Source organism: Heterocephalus glaber, unplaced genomic scaffold (assembly GCF_053883595.1).
Source record: "Heterocephalus glaber isolate CG9 unplaced genomic scaffold, H.glaber_assembly_v1.0 deba00001600, whole genome shotgun sequence".
NCBI lineage: Eukaryota > Metazoa > Chordata > Mammalia > Rodentia > Bathyergidae > Heterocephalus > Heterocephalus glaber.
In genome coordinates this window covers 25058181-25071232 of record NW_028258372.1, presented here as the reverse complement: position 1 = coordinate 25071232, position 13052 = coordinate 25058181, and the positions used below count along the sequence as shown (strand labels likewise).

Here is a 13052-nt window from a genome sequence, read left to right as displayed (position 1 = left end):
ACTTGATCTTGGACCAGAAGAACTGAAGATAGCATTTTCTGATTGATCCCAGGTGCGTGGTTTGGGAAGTGTTTTTCTGTGCACGTGTCCTAGACTGTGTGGCTGATAAGTCACATCCGCTAGCCCAGCCAGCTGGCCACACCCTAATCTCCAGCTTCAGTCCTGTGTGTTTTCACGGGATATTTGGACTTGAGATATGTGAAAATATACAGAGAATGTTTAAATAAAGTATTATTATGATAAAAGACATATGGATTATTTTAAAGCTCAAAATTTTTATTTAATATAAAAACTTGCATAACTCCCACAGCTTTCTTTACTTGAATGCGAAAGCAGTTCTGTTGCTGTCAGAATACTGCTGTCATTCTATCATGGGAGAAGTCAGCCAGACCATGGAAAAGAGACAGAGCAGATTTACTAAGTCAAAAATGTATTCTATATTAAGAAACTTTAGATATTTACATCTTTAAAACTGGCATTCACTTTATTGTTTAAATCAATGTGGGTTGAATTTTCTCAACTGCCAAAAAGAGAAAATCTGATGTAGAATTTTATCTAAATTATTTTGTTCAGAAACAAACCCTAAAATGTGAGTTCCCTTGGCAGGTAGGGAAGAGACAAGAACTAGGACCAAAGTGGCCTTGGTGTTTTCCTTTGCTTGACTAAACTTTGGCTACTGATCTCCTTACCCAAGAACACTTACAATAGAAAAGTTATCAATCCTTCTTCTGCCCATTTAATATATAGATTTTTTAAAAAATTTCCTTCTAGCTTTATAACCCAGGAATGTCTTTCTCAGGGATGAAAAAGCCATTCTTTCAAAATGTAAGAATCAAGAAGACAGTGCCTCTATCCTCCAGTCTTTGTGAAAGGGTACTCTCTGTCTCTGGTGGCTCTTTGTTCCAGGCTGTAAAACTTTCTCCTATTATATAAAGATACAGAAACATTTATTTTCCTTTGAATAAGGACTATCAGGAAACACAGACAGCTTATGACATCCTCCCTGTCCCTGCCTCCTCAGCACCAACAGCTCTTAAAATCTTGCCTGCCTTTGTTTTGATCAAATTGAGCTCAAACTTAGTTTTGATCCCTCTTCCCTATTGCAGTAGCAGAAAAAATTGTCTTCTTTTCCCACTTAACTTTTTCTGGTACAATTTTTACATTGATACTGGCCACTGAAGTCAGCAAGCTTGTTAAATGGTCAAACAAACTTTAATGAAACTGTAGGCTATTAGCCTTTGGGATTCAGTGGAGCAGAACTAGGGGATTGGATAGTGAGGTTTTTAGGATAATTAAATATGTTAGCTATTTTGTACATGTTTTTAGTAAGGGTCTACTAGAAAGCAGTATACTAACATTGAAACTAAAAATAGAGAAATAATAAAATATGAAATTGCAGAGAAATGTTTTTTTCTGCCTGAGGGCTGCAATTCAAGGTAATCTCTGGTCCATTAATTTGGAGACCTGAAGATAGAAAAGCAACTTCTCCAACCAAAAGTCAGATTTGTATGAGGTAGGTTGGTGAGAGATATACTTGGAGATAAAACTGGAAGCCAAGAGAAAGCTGACCCAATAGGCCTTTTCCAAGCTTTTAAAGTATTATTTGGCTGACAAAAGAAATAATCACTCCAGTTTTAATGTAGCCTGGGGGGGGGGGAGGACTGGTTAGCTGTGTTTCTCCAATTTAAAGGTTTATTTCTAAGTCAGATACCAGGTGTTTGTTAGATACTAGAAATAGATACTGCAGTGTTGTTCTACAGAAATTTTAAGCTAAAATTCCAATAATTTGAACTTCTCATGCTTTCATACTTGAGGCTTTATCATAATACCAAAATATTTAGTTTTGATACTAAAAGTACTATTCCTATTTTTGACTCACATTGTGACTAAATTGTGCTACATTAATTATGTGTTATAAAACCCAGACCATTCCCATTCCTCAATGAAGGATCTGAGTATTAAAATCTTAAGGATTCTGCATATTTAATTACAAAATACCCAAGTCAGTTATTTAGCTATAATCTATTATGGGTGGAAAGTATATAATCTTCTTGATAATTTGCTTGATAAATGTATTTGTCTTTTTAATGAGCTTCTTTGTTAAGGTGGTTAGAATGATTAATGTGCCAGAGCACATCATCAGTAACCTTGAAAACCAAAAGTCAATATTTGGGAAAAATCCTTACATGGTGAAATGCACTGCTTAAAACTGCAGAAATCTCCATGGGGATGCTAGCCAGTTGATTAGCAGACATGTTTGACATGTTGCTATTTAAACAGGATTAAGTGTACTGGGTAAGTGATGAGGAGTAAGGCAGGCGGGCGGGGGGGGGGGGGTGCTGGAAAAGCAATTATAACACAAGAATTGATAAGCTCCATTATCTCCAAACGGATTTGATAATTCAGATTACTAATTGCTCTGTCAGTAGGCCTGGAAGAATATAGAGTAAGAGCTATAATTTCCTCAAAGAAAAATTACTTAAAAGCAAATACACATTCCATAGCATAACTGTAGTTAACTTTCACTTTAATCAATTACTTAACCCTAGGATTGGACATTTCATTTTGTGTTTTTGATGGATGAAAATTATTTATTCTAGGATATAATCATTTCATAGTTTAAGAAGTTACAGGAAATAAAATACATAACAATGAAGCAGAATGAGAAATTCATGTTTTAAACAATGAAGATTAAACATTTCCTGTTGTTTTGCACTTTCTCCCAAGTGTACCAGAGCTCTGTCTAGCCAAAAAACGAATTGGATTGACAGCACTCAGATTCACTTTTGCCAACCTCTTATTTCCTTTCCTACTTTTTCTGTCCTCTTATTACTAAGTTAGGACAAAAATTCTCTCACAAATAAATTCTTATAAAGATAAAGGAAGAAAGGATTAGAAAGATAAAGCATATTCATATTATGGTAGAACTTATTTCCTTCACATTTACAATTTTTTCAGACTTCAGGCAATCAAATGAGTTGAAATCCAAAATCAAAAATGTTTAGATAAATTGCTCAGCTATTTTGAATGAAGGTACATAGGAACTACTGTTTTATCTTTCTATACACTGTTTTTAGTTAAGTATGTCAAACTGCTTGGCACCGTGTTTTCAGCCATGGCACTTGAACAGAGCTGTTCTGGGATTATGCACCTCATAGCACGCCATTTGGAAACAGCATAAATTTCAGAATATGAACTCCTGAGCCAGACTCCCTGTGTTTGAATTTTAGTTTCTCCCCTAACTAGTTGTGTGACCTAGAAAAAGTGGGTTCATATTTCTGCCTCAGGTTCCTGGGGTAGAACAATGCCTGTCAAAACTAACACCCCGTGAGAAAGCACTCGAGATAAAATAAACAAAACTTTGGCTTTATTAAGTTGGTTGTAGCAAAACAATCCCCATAGCATACTAGATGAAACCATTAGGTACTTTGTTTAAAGGGAGTCAGAAAGGTCTTATTATACTACAGAATTTCATTTAGAAGATGATTGAATGAAGCAGAGATATGTTTCGGTTGAGTACTCCTGAAATCTACAGACAATTTTATGTCTGAGGATCTTTCTCTAAGAGTCACAAGAGAACAGTGGGGCTAGAGTTGTCCCTGGGGAACTGCAGCAGTCACATGTATCAGCTGGGAACAAGAGATGTCTTGTAGTAGTTAGTGGTTATACTGGAGCCTCTGTTTTATTCTTAATGTAGGCATGGCTATGGAATGGTCCTCATAGTCACATAGAGTCCTCATCAGATATTTGATATTGTACCAAATTAGTCATGTTCAACAGAGTACCATGGCCAAATATGGAGGAATAGCTAGCTGGTAGATCTCAGGGCTACTTCATTTTTCCCCTGTATTTTTCTTTTGTCTGTCTTTGTTTTACTTTCTCAGTATTTCTTATGGCCAAGTGTTGTTAAAACCAGGCTGCAGGATATTGTTGAAAACCCGTTGATCAAAATCCTGTGCAATAATGTTTTCTCCAGTTAAACTGAAGTTAGTCTTTTCTGTTACAGAATACTTTATCAGGAAATGGCTACATTCTTAACTTTAAGGCCACTGGAAAGGATTCATTAGTCACCTTCAATATAGGTTTTTAGAGAAACAAAAGGACTATCAGTTCTTACAATAGACAGAAGCCAGAGACCTAGATCACCAAATTCTAACTACAAAATAAATCACCAAGTAGAGATAGATCAAAGTCAACTGTGTTCTACAAACTTTGGTCTGTTATGGATTGGTTTGTATAGAATTAACATAAAGTTTTTGTGGAGTATGTTGTCTTTCTCAGCTAACAAAATGAAATTGAAGGCTAATATGATTCTCCATTGCAACACAGGATAACATTTATATACTAGTCAGTTGAGTCTCCAGAGAAAAGTTGTATTAGTCTATTTTCAGTTGCTAATAACACAATACTACAGAGTGGATAAGTTATAAAGAAAACCTTATTTATTTCCCAGTTTTGGAGATTCAAGGATCCATAACTTGTGATGGCTGTTTTGGTGGTAGAGTCTTAAAGTTTTGTAGGGCAACACATAGCAAGCGAGAGGGAGCATGAGTGTGTGTCACTTGGTCTCTCTCTCTCTCTTTCTCTCTCTCTTATAAATGTACTAGGATTCAATCATGGCAGCTCCACCCAATGACTTTATCTAATTTTAATCACCTCCCAATGGGCCCACCTTTAAACACCATAGTTAAATTATATTTCTTTCTTCTCAATATCTCACAATGCAGATTAAATTTTAACACATGAACTCTTGAGAGAAACATTCAGCCCTTTTCTAAACCGTAGCAGTTGGCCTTCATAGAAGAAATTGTTCTAAAACATACAGAATGTATTGAGAATTTAAGAAGCATTTATAGCTGCAAAAGTGAGACAATATTTAACCCTGAAGAGCAGATCTTCCAAGTGAAGTTGAACAAGGCTTGAAAAAGAAGCAGCAGTCTGAAAATGACATAAAAGGAGAGTCCTGCTACTAATTTTCACACCTATCAAGCTGAGTTTTGATGCAGGCTATACTGATCTCAGTAGAAACATATTGTTGGCATGTAGTTAGTCTATTTCTAATGAGATTTGAAGTTTGTATTCATAATTAAATAAAATGTAAGTACTCAGAGGAACATGACAAAGAAAATCAACTTTCTAAAAATTTAAGAACATTAGTTGAAGTTTGATCAGTAAGATCAAGTTAGAGGCTGACACATTTAGTAATGATTAGAATTATATCAGTAGCTATGGTCTAGAGACAAAAAACAAAAAAGAACAAAACAAAACAAAAAATACTCACAACAGAGTCTTGTTTGTCCTTAACTGATCATTAAGAATATAGGCATGGAAGTACAGGAGAACATATCAAATATGCTTTAAGTGATCACTAGAGGACAGTGATATATAACAGATAAAACTAATATTGTAGGAAAGATAAATAAGTGAAGAAATATTGGAAAACTAGTTCTATTTCAGCTTCTTGGTTAAAAATTGCCCACTGGACAGGCACTGTCTCTGCTGAAGTAGGTAGCGCGGCTAGCAGCGCTCTGGTAGAACTGAGTGCGCTGCAATCCGTGGTACAGGCTGTACCGCTTAGCGAGCTTTCAGAGCAGGTGGCAGAATTGCGCCTTGGCCCCCTTTTCTGCCTGCTAAACAAGAACCATCGAGAACAGACTGCTTTGTGGGTATACATTCTGGAGAGATTGCTTCAAGCTGTGGAGCCAGTTCACGTGGCCAGGAACCTCAGGGTTTACCTACGGAGGGGACTGACTCACCCTGATGATTCTGTAAAACTCCTCACTCTGTCCCAGGCTGGAAGAATTGTTGAAAATTCTGATGCTGTTACTGAGATTCTAAATAATGCTGACCTACTAAAACAAATTGTTTATTGCATCGGTGGAGAGAATCTATCTGTAACTAAAGTGGCTATCAAATCCCTGTCAAGAATATCACTAATGCAAGCTGGACTGGAAGCTTCATTTGAAAGCAATCTACTGGATGATTTGAAAAATGTAATGAAAGCAAATGATGTTGCTCGATATAGAGTGTATGAGCTAGTTGTAGAGATTTCTTCAGTGTCACCAGGATCTTTACACTACTGTACCACAAGTGGATTAGTGACTCAGCTCCTGAGAGAGCTGACTGGTGAGGACATGCTGGTCAGAGCCACCTGGTCAGAGATGGTGACTTCCCTGGCATATACCCTGCATGGATGACAGTACCTTGCTCATGAAGAAGTAATTGACCAAATTTCTAATATAATTGTCAGGGCAGATTCAGACCCTTTCTTTAGCTTTTATTTGCCAGGAATTCGCTTTGAATGGTTGCTCATGAGAATAGGACATCAAGCAAAGAATACCTCCACAGATCTAAAAATTAGATGCTTGGATACAATTTCATCTCTTTTGTATTTACCACCTGAGCAGCAGACTGATAACCTCTGAGGATGACAGAATCCTGGTTTTCCTCTTTATCTTGGGACCACTGGAGCTCTTCCAGGGCATCAGAAATCAGCCCTTCCCTGAATTACACTGTGCTACCTTAAAAGTGTTTACGGCCATTGCAGACCAACCTTGGTCTCAGAAACTCATGTTTAACAGTCCAGGCTTTGTAGAATATGTGATGGACCAGTCAGTAGAGCATGACAAAGCTTCAAAGGATGCCAAATATGAACTGGTGAAAGCACTTGCAAATTCCAAGACAATTGCAGAAATCTTTGGGAACCCAAATTATTTAAGGCTTAGAACTTACCTGAGTGAAGGTCCATACTGTGTGAAACCTGTTGCCACAACAGCAGTAGAAGGAGCTGGTTGATTTCTTCTAGAGTCCAATATAGAGGAACAAGTTTTGAACAAATACTTCTCCAAAGACATTTGCCTTCACCCATATTTTATAAAACAGAGACATCTCTTCCCCTAGAATATCATGGAGTGTCTAATGTAACTTTATCTTCACCATTGTTACATTTCTGTATTGAAAGGCAAAGTGGAACCAGGAGTTTGGAATACATTAAGAGGAACCAAACATGATCATAAAAGAAGTGTTTTTCGGATTCTTGTGGCTTCCTTAATCTTGCAAGAAGATGGAAGTTTTGTTCTAAGAAAATTTTCTTTCATGTACTCATAGTCTTATTTTAAAATCTGTTTTAAATGTAATGAAACCAAATTATTTTGGAATTCTTTCTCATTTTCTTTCTTTTTGCTTTTTTTCATCTGATTCCACTTACATTCAATGTCTTAAATGTATTTGAAAAATAAGTAGTTTGGAATCCTAAAATTCTGTTCTGTATATGAAAAATAAATACTTTCAATAAGAAAAACAATTGCCCACTGGTGTTGCCATCTAAACTTCAGAGATTACCAAAATTATGCTCCTACCCTCTTTCTGAGACAGAAATAGGGCCTCTATCTCTTTTGATGATTACTCAGTGGCGCCCTCACCTGCCTTGTCAGTGCAAGGTCCTAAATTTGATTCCCAGTACCAAAAAATGAATGATGCCAGGTCCTGAAATTGACAGTTGTAAACTGACAAGAGGCTTTAAAAGGATTTACATACCAAAATGCCAAAGACTTAAGTCAGAGGCCAAAGAGAAAGCTGTCTAATAAGTTTGGTTGAGCTACAGTGCCAAGGGAGTTTTGGTCACTGCCTCTCAGGATGGTTGGATCCTGGAGGATCCAACTCTGAAACGGCTCTGCTTAACATTTCCCAGGAGAGTAGAACTCAATGAAACAAAGGAGATGGCTCTGCCTTTTTAATTGAGAGAAATAAATCCAAAATTCTGTATGTTGGAATTTTAGTGTTGTATGAATTGTTAACTATACCCACTGATAATAAAATCCTATCTATTCTGATTTAAAGGCAAATATTTTTATTAAATTTTATATGATAAAGGCCTGTCCATTGAGGTGAAAGGATGGAGATTCTCTCTCATTTTGCAAAGTTCGATTTCTTGAAAAAGTTGGTGTTTCTACCTTAATAGTAACACTTCATGTTTATTAGATAAAAGTTGTTTCTATCCATTTTGGCATACTACAGGAATAGTCACTGATCAAATATGATGTTTCAATGGAGCATGGGGTAGTCTTCTCTTAACTTATAAAGGGGACATTCAGTACATCAATGGTAGTAGAAAGCCATTAAAGTTCTAGGTCTACACAACACTCCAAATGAAATTTTTGTAATTATTAATGTTGGGCAGTCAGAATCTTGAATCTTGACCTGCGTGAATTCATTCACCAACCTGCCTTCAAGAGTGTCTTAAAAGCCGAGACACCCAAAGTTAAAGGAGGAAAGATTTACTGTATCTCACAGTTTGTAGAGATTTCAGTTCAGAATTGGCTGGTAGCAAAGCAAGGTGGGTTTACAGAGGGACATCACAGAGGAGAAATAGTTCATGGCAGGCAGAAGGCAGAAAGCAGAAAGGCAGCAAGCAGTGGAGTAGTGAAGCAAAAGCAGCAGGAGCAACAACCTTCCTCTCCCTTTTATCTCTTCCAGGTTACTCACCCTTTGAGTGATACCACCCACACCCAGGGTGAGCCTTCCCATTATCCACACCTAGAACTATGTCAAACCAATCAGTGGACTAATTTAGTAATCACACACCTTAGATCCAGCCACCTCTGAAAAGCCCCACATAGAACTTTTAGGGGGACATCTAGACACAACCCATAATGAAAAGTAAATTCAGAGCTCACTTAGTCTAAGCTCTTCAAACATGCTGAAGCACTTCAATTTATAGGGGTGGTAGAAAAAAAACCCAGGAAGTATTTATATGAGGACTCGGTCATGCTTTGGCCAAACAATTGGCCCAGAAAAAAATGTTAAATCTATTTTTTTCTGAAATTTCTTTGGTCCTTGGGTTGGGTAGAAGTGTCACTCTCAGTATGAAGATGCTTAGTATCAAAAGTGTGAAATAGTTTAGTTTTAAAATTTTTAACTTTTAAAGACAGTTTCAACTTCTCTGTCTTATAATTATGAATATATTCTTACTTGTACTAAGTAATATGGTAGATAGAAGCTACATATATTTATTGAATACTTAAATGTGACCACTGCAACTGAAGAACAGAATTTCTATTTTACTCAGGTTTAATGAATTTAAATTTATATTTAAATAACTCCATATGTTTGTTACAGTTAAGTGGGCCAAAAATAGTACAGGTTCTTGTATATGACAAGTAAAGAATTGCCAAGCATGCACTTCAAAGTATATAGCAAGTAGCTACATTTATTTAAGATCATGGGGTGGTAGCAGGAATAGGGAGAAGGGTGAAGGGAAAAATAAGATGAAAGGAAAAAGAGACTCAAATGCAAAAGGGGAAAATGGCAAAAGGAAAAAAGAGGCCTCAATAACTCTGGCTTCTGGTATTTATAGGGTCAGACACCACTGATCCAAGGTGCCTCTCTCTCTCTCTCTCTCTCTCTCTCTCTCTCTCTCTCTCTCACAATCTACATAATCTCATAAGGTTAAAACTTGATAATCACTGGGGTGGTGTGGCATTTATAGTTGAACAAGGGGAAGGGGATGACTCAGCTCATTTGTTTCTAACTGTACTCGGTTCATGGCTACTATTTTAAAGATGTAGGTCTAGAGTTCTTAAAGCTTTCCCAATTTTTAGTATTCTGTCTGTAGTCTCTACTTTAAAGACTGAGGATAAGGACAATAAAGTTTTTGAGTAAAAGTTCTAATAAGATTCCTTAATGAAAGTTCCAGTCAAATGTAGTTTACCAGCAAATGAAATTCTCAATTAATCCCCAAAATAAGCCATATAAATGAATGAATAAATAAGACCAAAGCATTCTAGAGCATATCTAGGATTTGTATAAACAATCATTCTTCTTTTGTCTTGCTATGTGGTAGATCCATTTTAAGTCAATTAACCTAGCTATCTGAATTAATTTAACTCTTAAGAGATAATGTTTAAAAGTGAATTTAAAGGGCTGGGGATTTAGCGCAGTGGTTCTGTCACCTGACTTGCAAATGCAAGGCCCTGAGTACAATCCCCGGTACCAAAAAAAAAAAAAAAAAAAAGTGAATTTAAATCTATGATAATCTTCCTGCTGGACAATATCCAGTTTGGGTTTTACAATATGAGGTATTTAACTAACAAAATTAAATCAGGATTATCTCATGGAGACTCCAATGTTCTGAGTAAAGTATAGATAATGTATTAAAAGGTTAAACAATTGAATGATTTTTATTGCTTACCTAGAGGAAAGAGATTGATGCCTCAGACTGTTGCAGTGGTAGGTAATGCTTGGGGTTGCAGAAAGGAACTGGGTGGGTATTAACCTATCTTCAGATAGTTTAATTTATCCCACAGATAATCTCTGATTGATGACAGTGTTTAAATATGGACAACTGGAGACAAATATTTGGAAGGCAATTGGAACATAAGTATTTTTTTTACCATAAAAGTAAATATCTTATCAATACTATAGAAAAAATTTATCTCAATATTTTCAAATCATTAAAATTTAGAGACTATTAAACCTCATACTCTTTTCAAAAGAATAAATAAAGGGAAGAAAAAAATCTATGTAGGTCTACAGTTCAGAAAGCCAAAACATAACGTAGGCAATAAAAAAGATATTAAGGATTTTAGTATTCTGAATTTGCACAAGAATTCAGAAAAAAGGAAAATCAGAACTTGTCAGTGGAAACAATACATGAACACAATACATTATAAAATAGTACAGAAAATATTTCAACAAAGCACTATATCAAGAAATAATGCTCATTGGTAATTAAGAAGTTAATATATTTATTAAGATAAAATTCTGTTATGTAGACACAGGATAACAATCTTTCACAAAAAAGGCTGTGCACATTTTAATATCTGTAAGGAGCATAGCTATTTCAACAGTCCACAAATAATAGAAATTAAATCCTGTTCTGTAGTTAAATTAAAGGTAAGCACAGACACATACATAGGAAATGTTTTCCAATTGTCTTACCATCCTCTGGGATGTTGCCATTTAACACTCCAAATGGAAAAAGCATCTTGGCCCCTACCACAGCTACATTCTAGAGCATGAGAAAGGCAGAGGGAGAGTGAACAGCATCCTATGTAAGGATGACAACTGAAAGTTGTGCAAATCAATTCTATTTGAGTTATTTCATTGCCTACAACTAGTCTGTCAGCAAATTTTAGGTACCAAGAAGGTACCTAACCTTCTAAATCTAACCAGATTTTATGTGCCCTTCTAAAACCAGCAAGTGGAGAAAAGAAAGGGCTGATAATAGGATTCTACTGGTGATAGTTCTTGGCTGCCTGATAGTAAGAAGCTTTGCTAAATAATTAGATAATGTCTATATATTTATATACATTATGTATATAAATATAGAAATATTTATTTCATCTCTTGATGAGTGAAGTTTCCCTTTTAAGTAAATTTATTTCTTTTTTTTTCACATCCACCATGTCTTTACTCAGGTCCAACCATAAAACGATTCATACGTCGTCACTTCTTAACACACAGTAAGTACTCAGCCATATGCACAACTGAAGTAATTAAGGAAGTGGTGGCAAACATCCTGCATTGCTGGGTAGCAGCTTGGCTCTCAGTTGTATCATAACAGCTCCTGCTGGGCTAAATAGACTCTGAGAAAACAAATGTGTTGGTGGGCAGCATGAGACTTCAAAGCCAGCTTGACTATTTAGTGTTCCAGTACCCAAGCCAACAGTCTGTCTAAGTACCTCTTTGGGAAAGCAGAACTCTACCTTGGGAGAAAAGTTACATATTTTGCAAGTGAATTTCCAAAAGTGAAAACTATGGAAATATTGTTTGAGATTTTATATTACTTTTCCCTGTTCCTGATAAAAAATTTCCTTCTGGGGGAAATAGTTTTTCAAAGAAATATGATAGCTGACTTGAGTAAATACATCTTTCTTAAGTAATTCTCTGATTTTGAGTTCTTCACAATCATGTCACACAAACCATTTCTATACACTTACCCTAAAATTAACCTATTGCAAGGGCTGTAAGAAGTTCCTTCATTGCTTCATAGTTTTAATATTTATTTTCTTTACAAAAATGCATTACCAGAAAACCATCTAATGACCAACTTCTGCATGAATTTAAGATTATATAAACAACAGGATAAGAAATAATTCAAATTATAAATTGTACAGGGATAGGATTTCTTTCTCTTTTTCCGTTTTGTTCACTACTTATCACAGGTCTAAGAATATTGCCTAGTTTATAGGAATTACCTAATATTTTTAATAAGTACCCCAAATTGTTCATATAAAACAGAGCTCATGAGTAGACATTGATGTATACATTTTGTCTTAGGCTGAACAACTTCCTATGTGACATACTTTTTAGTAGGGCTGAAGATCATAGGTATAGAGATTCAGAAGACAAATAAGGTGGATGGTAGAATGGAGTGGTATCAGAAATGTTCAAGACCAATAAATATGCATCAGAATGGTGTCTGCTCTGTACTTACCTATTAGAAACTTCTTCCGGTCTGTGAAAAAGAAAAAAATGATATAGGCATTATGTCCACAGCTATTTCTGTAACATAAATTACCCTACTTTCCAGTGCCTTTCAGGATTTGCAAGTGTCTGGGCCTCTTCCATTTACTGAGATTCCTGTCATATCAAAAAGTTTAAAAACTACAGCAGGGTTAAATATCTGGTACATATTAAATGCTTATATTTATAAAATAACATACTTAAAAATTATACACAAATAGACATGCTGGTTTTTATACCTATGCCTCATTGGAAGATAAGGGCAAAGTTTACATCTGGGCCCCACTGCAAATGTGAGACATGGGCCAAATAGTCCTTTGGCAGCTCCTCAGATAAACCCCGACCCTGATAAACTCCTGGCTCCAACTCTCCTTTCTCTCTGAAGACTTCCCTGAACTGCTGGGTAGACTTAAGAGTACTTTCAAATCTGTTCATTTGTTTTGCTTCCCTCTAAAACTATGTCTGCACAACATTCAAATAATTTGTTTGGTTCCATAGCTATTTTACCATGATTAAGAAATCTTTGAACACTAGAAAAATGAGCAGCATAGACTATTCCACCTTCACAAAAAAAAGTTCAAAGAATA

At 35.8% G+C, this 13052-nt stretch overlaps 1 pseudogene; it reads left to right on the top strand.

The window, feature by feature from the left end:
• The window catches only part of LOC101696696 (26S proteasome non-ATPase regulatory subunit 5 pseudogene), a 35365-nt pseudogene extending 28570 nt beyond the window's left edge, over positions 1-6795 (top strand).
• Positions 6796-13052: the final 6257 nt, after the last annotated feature.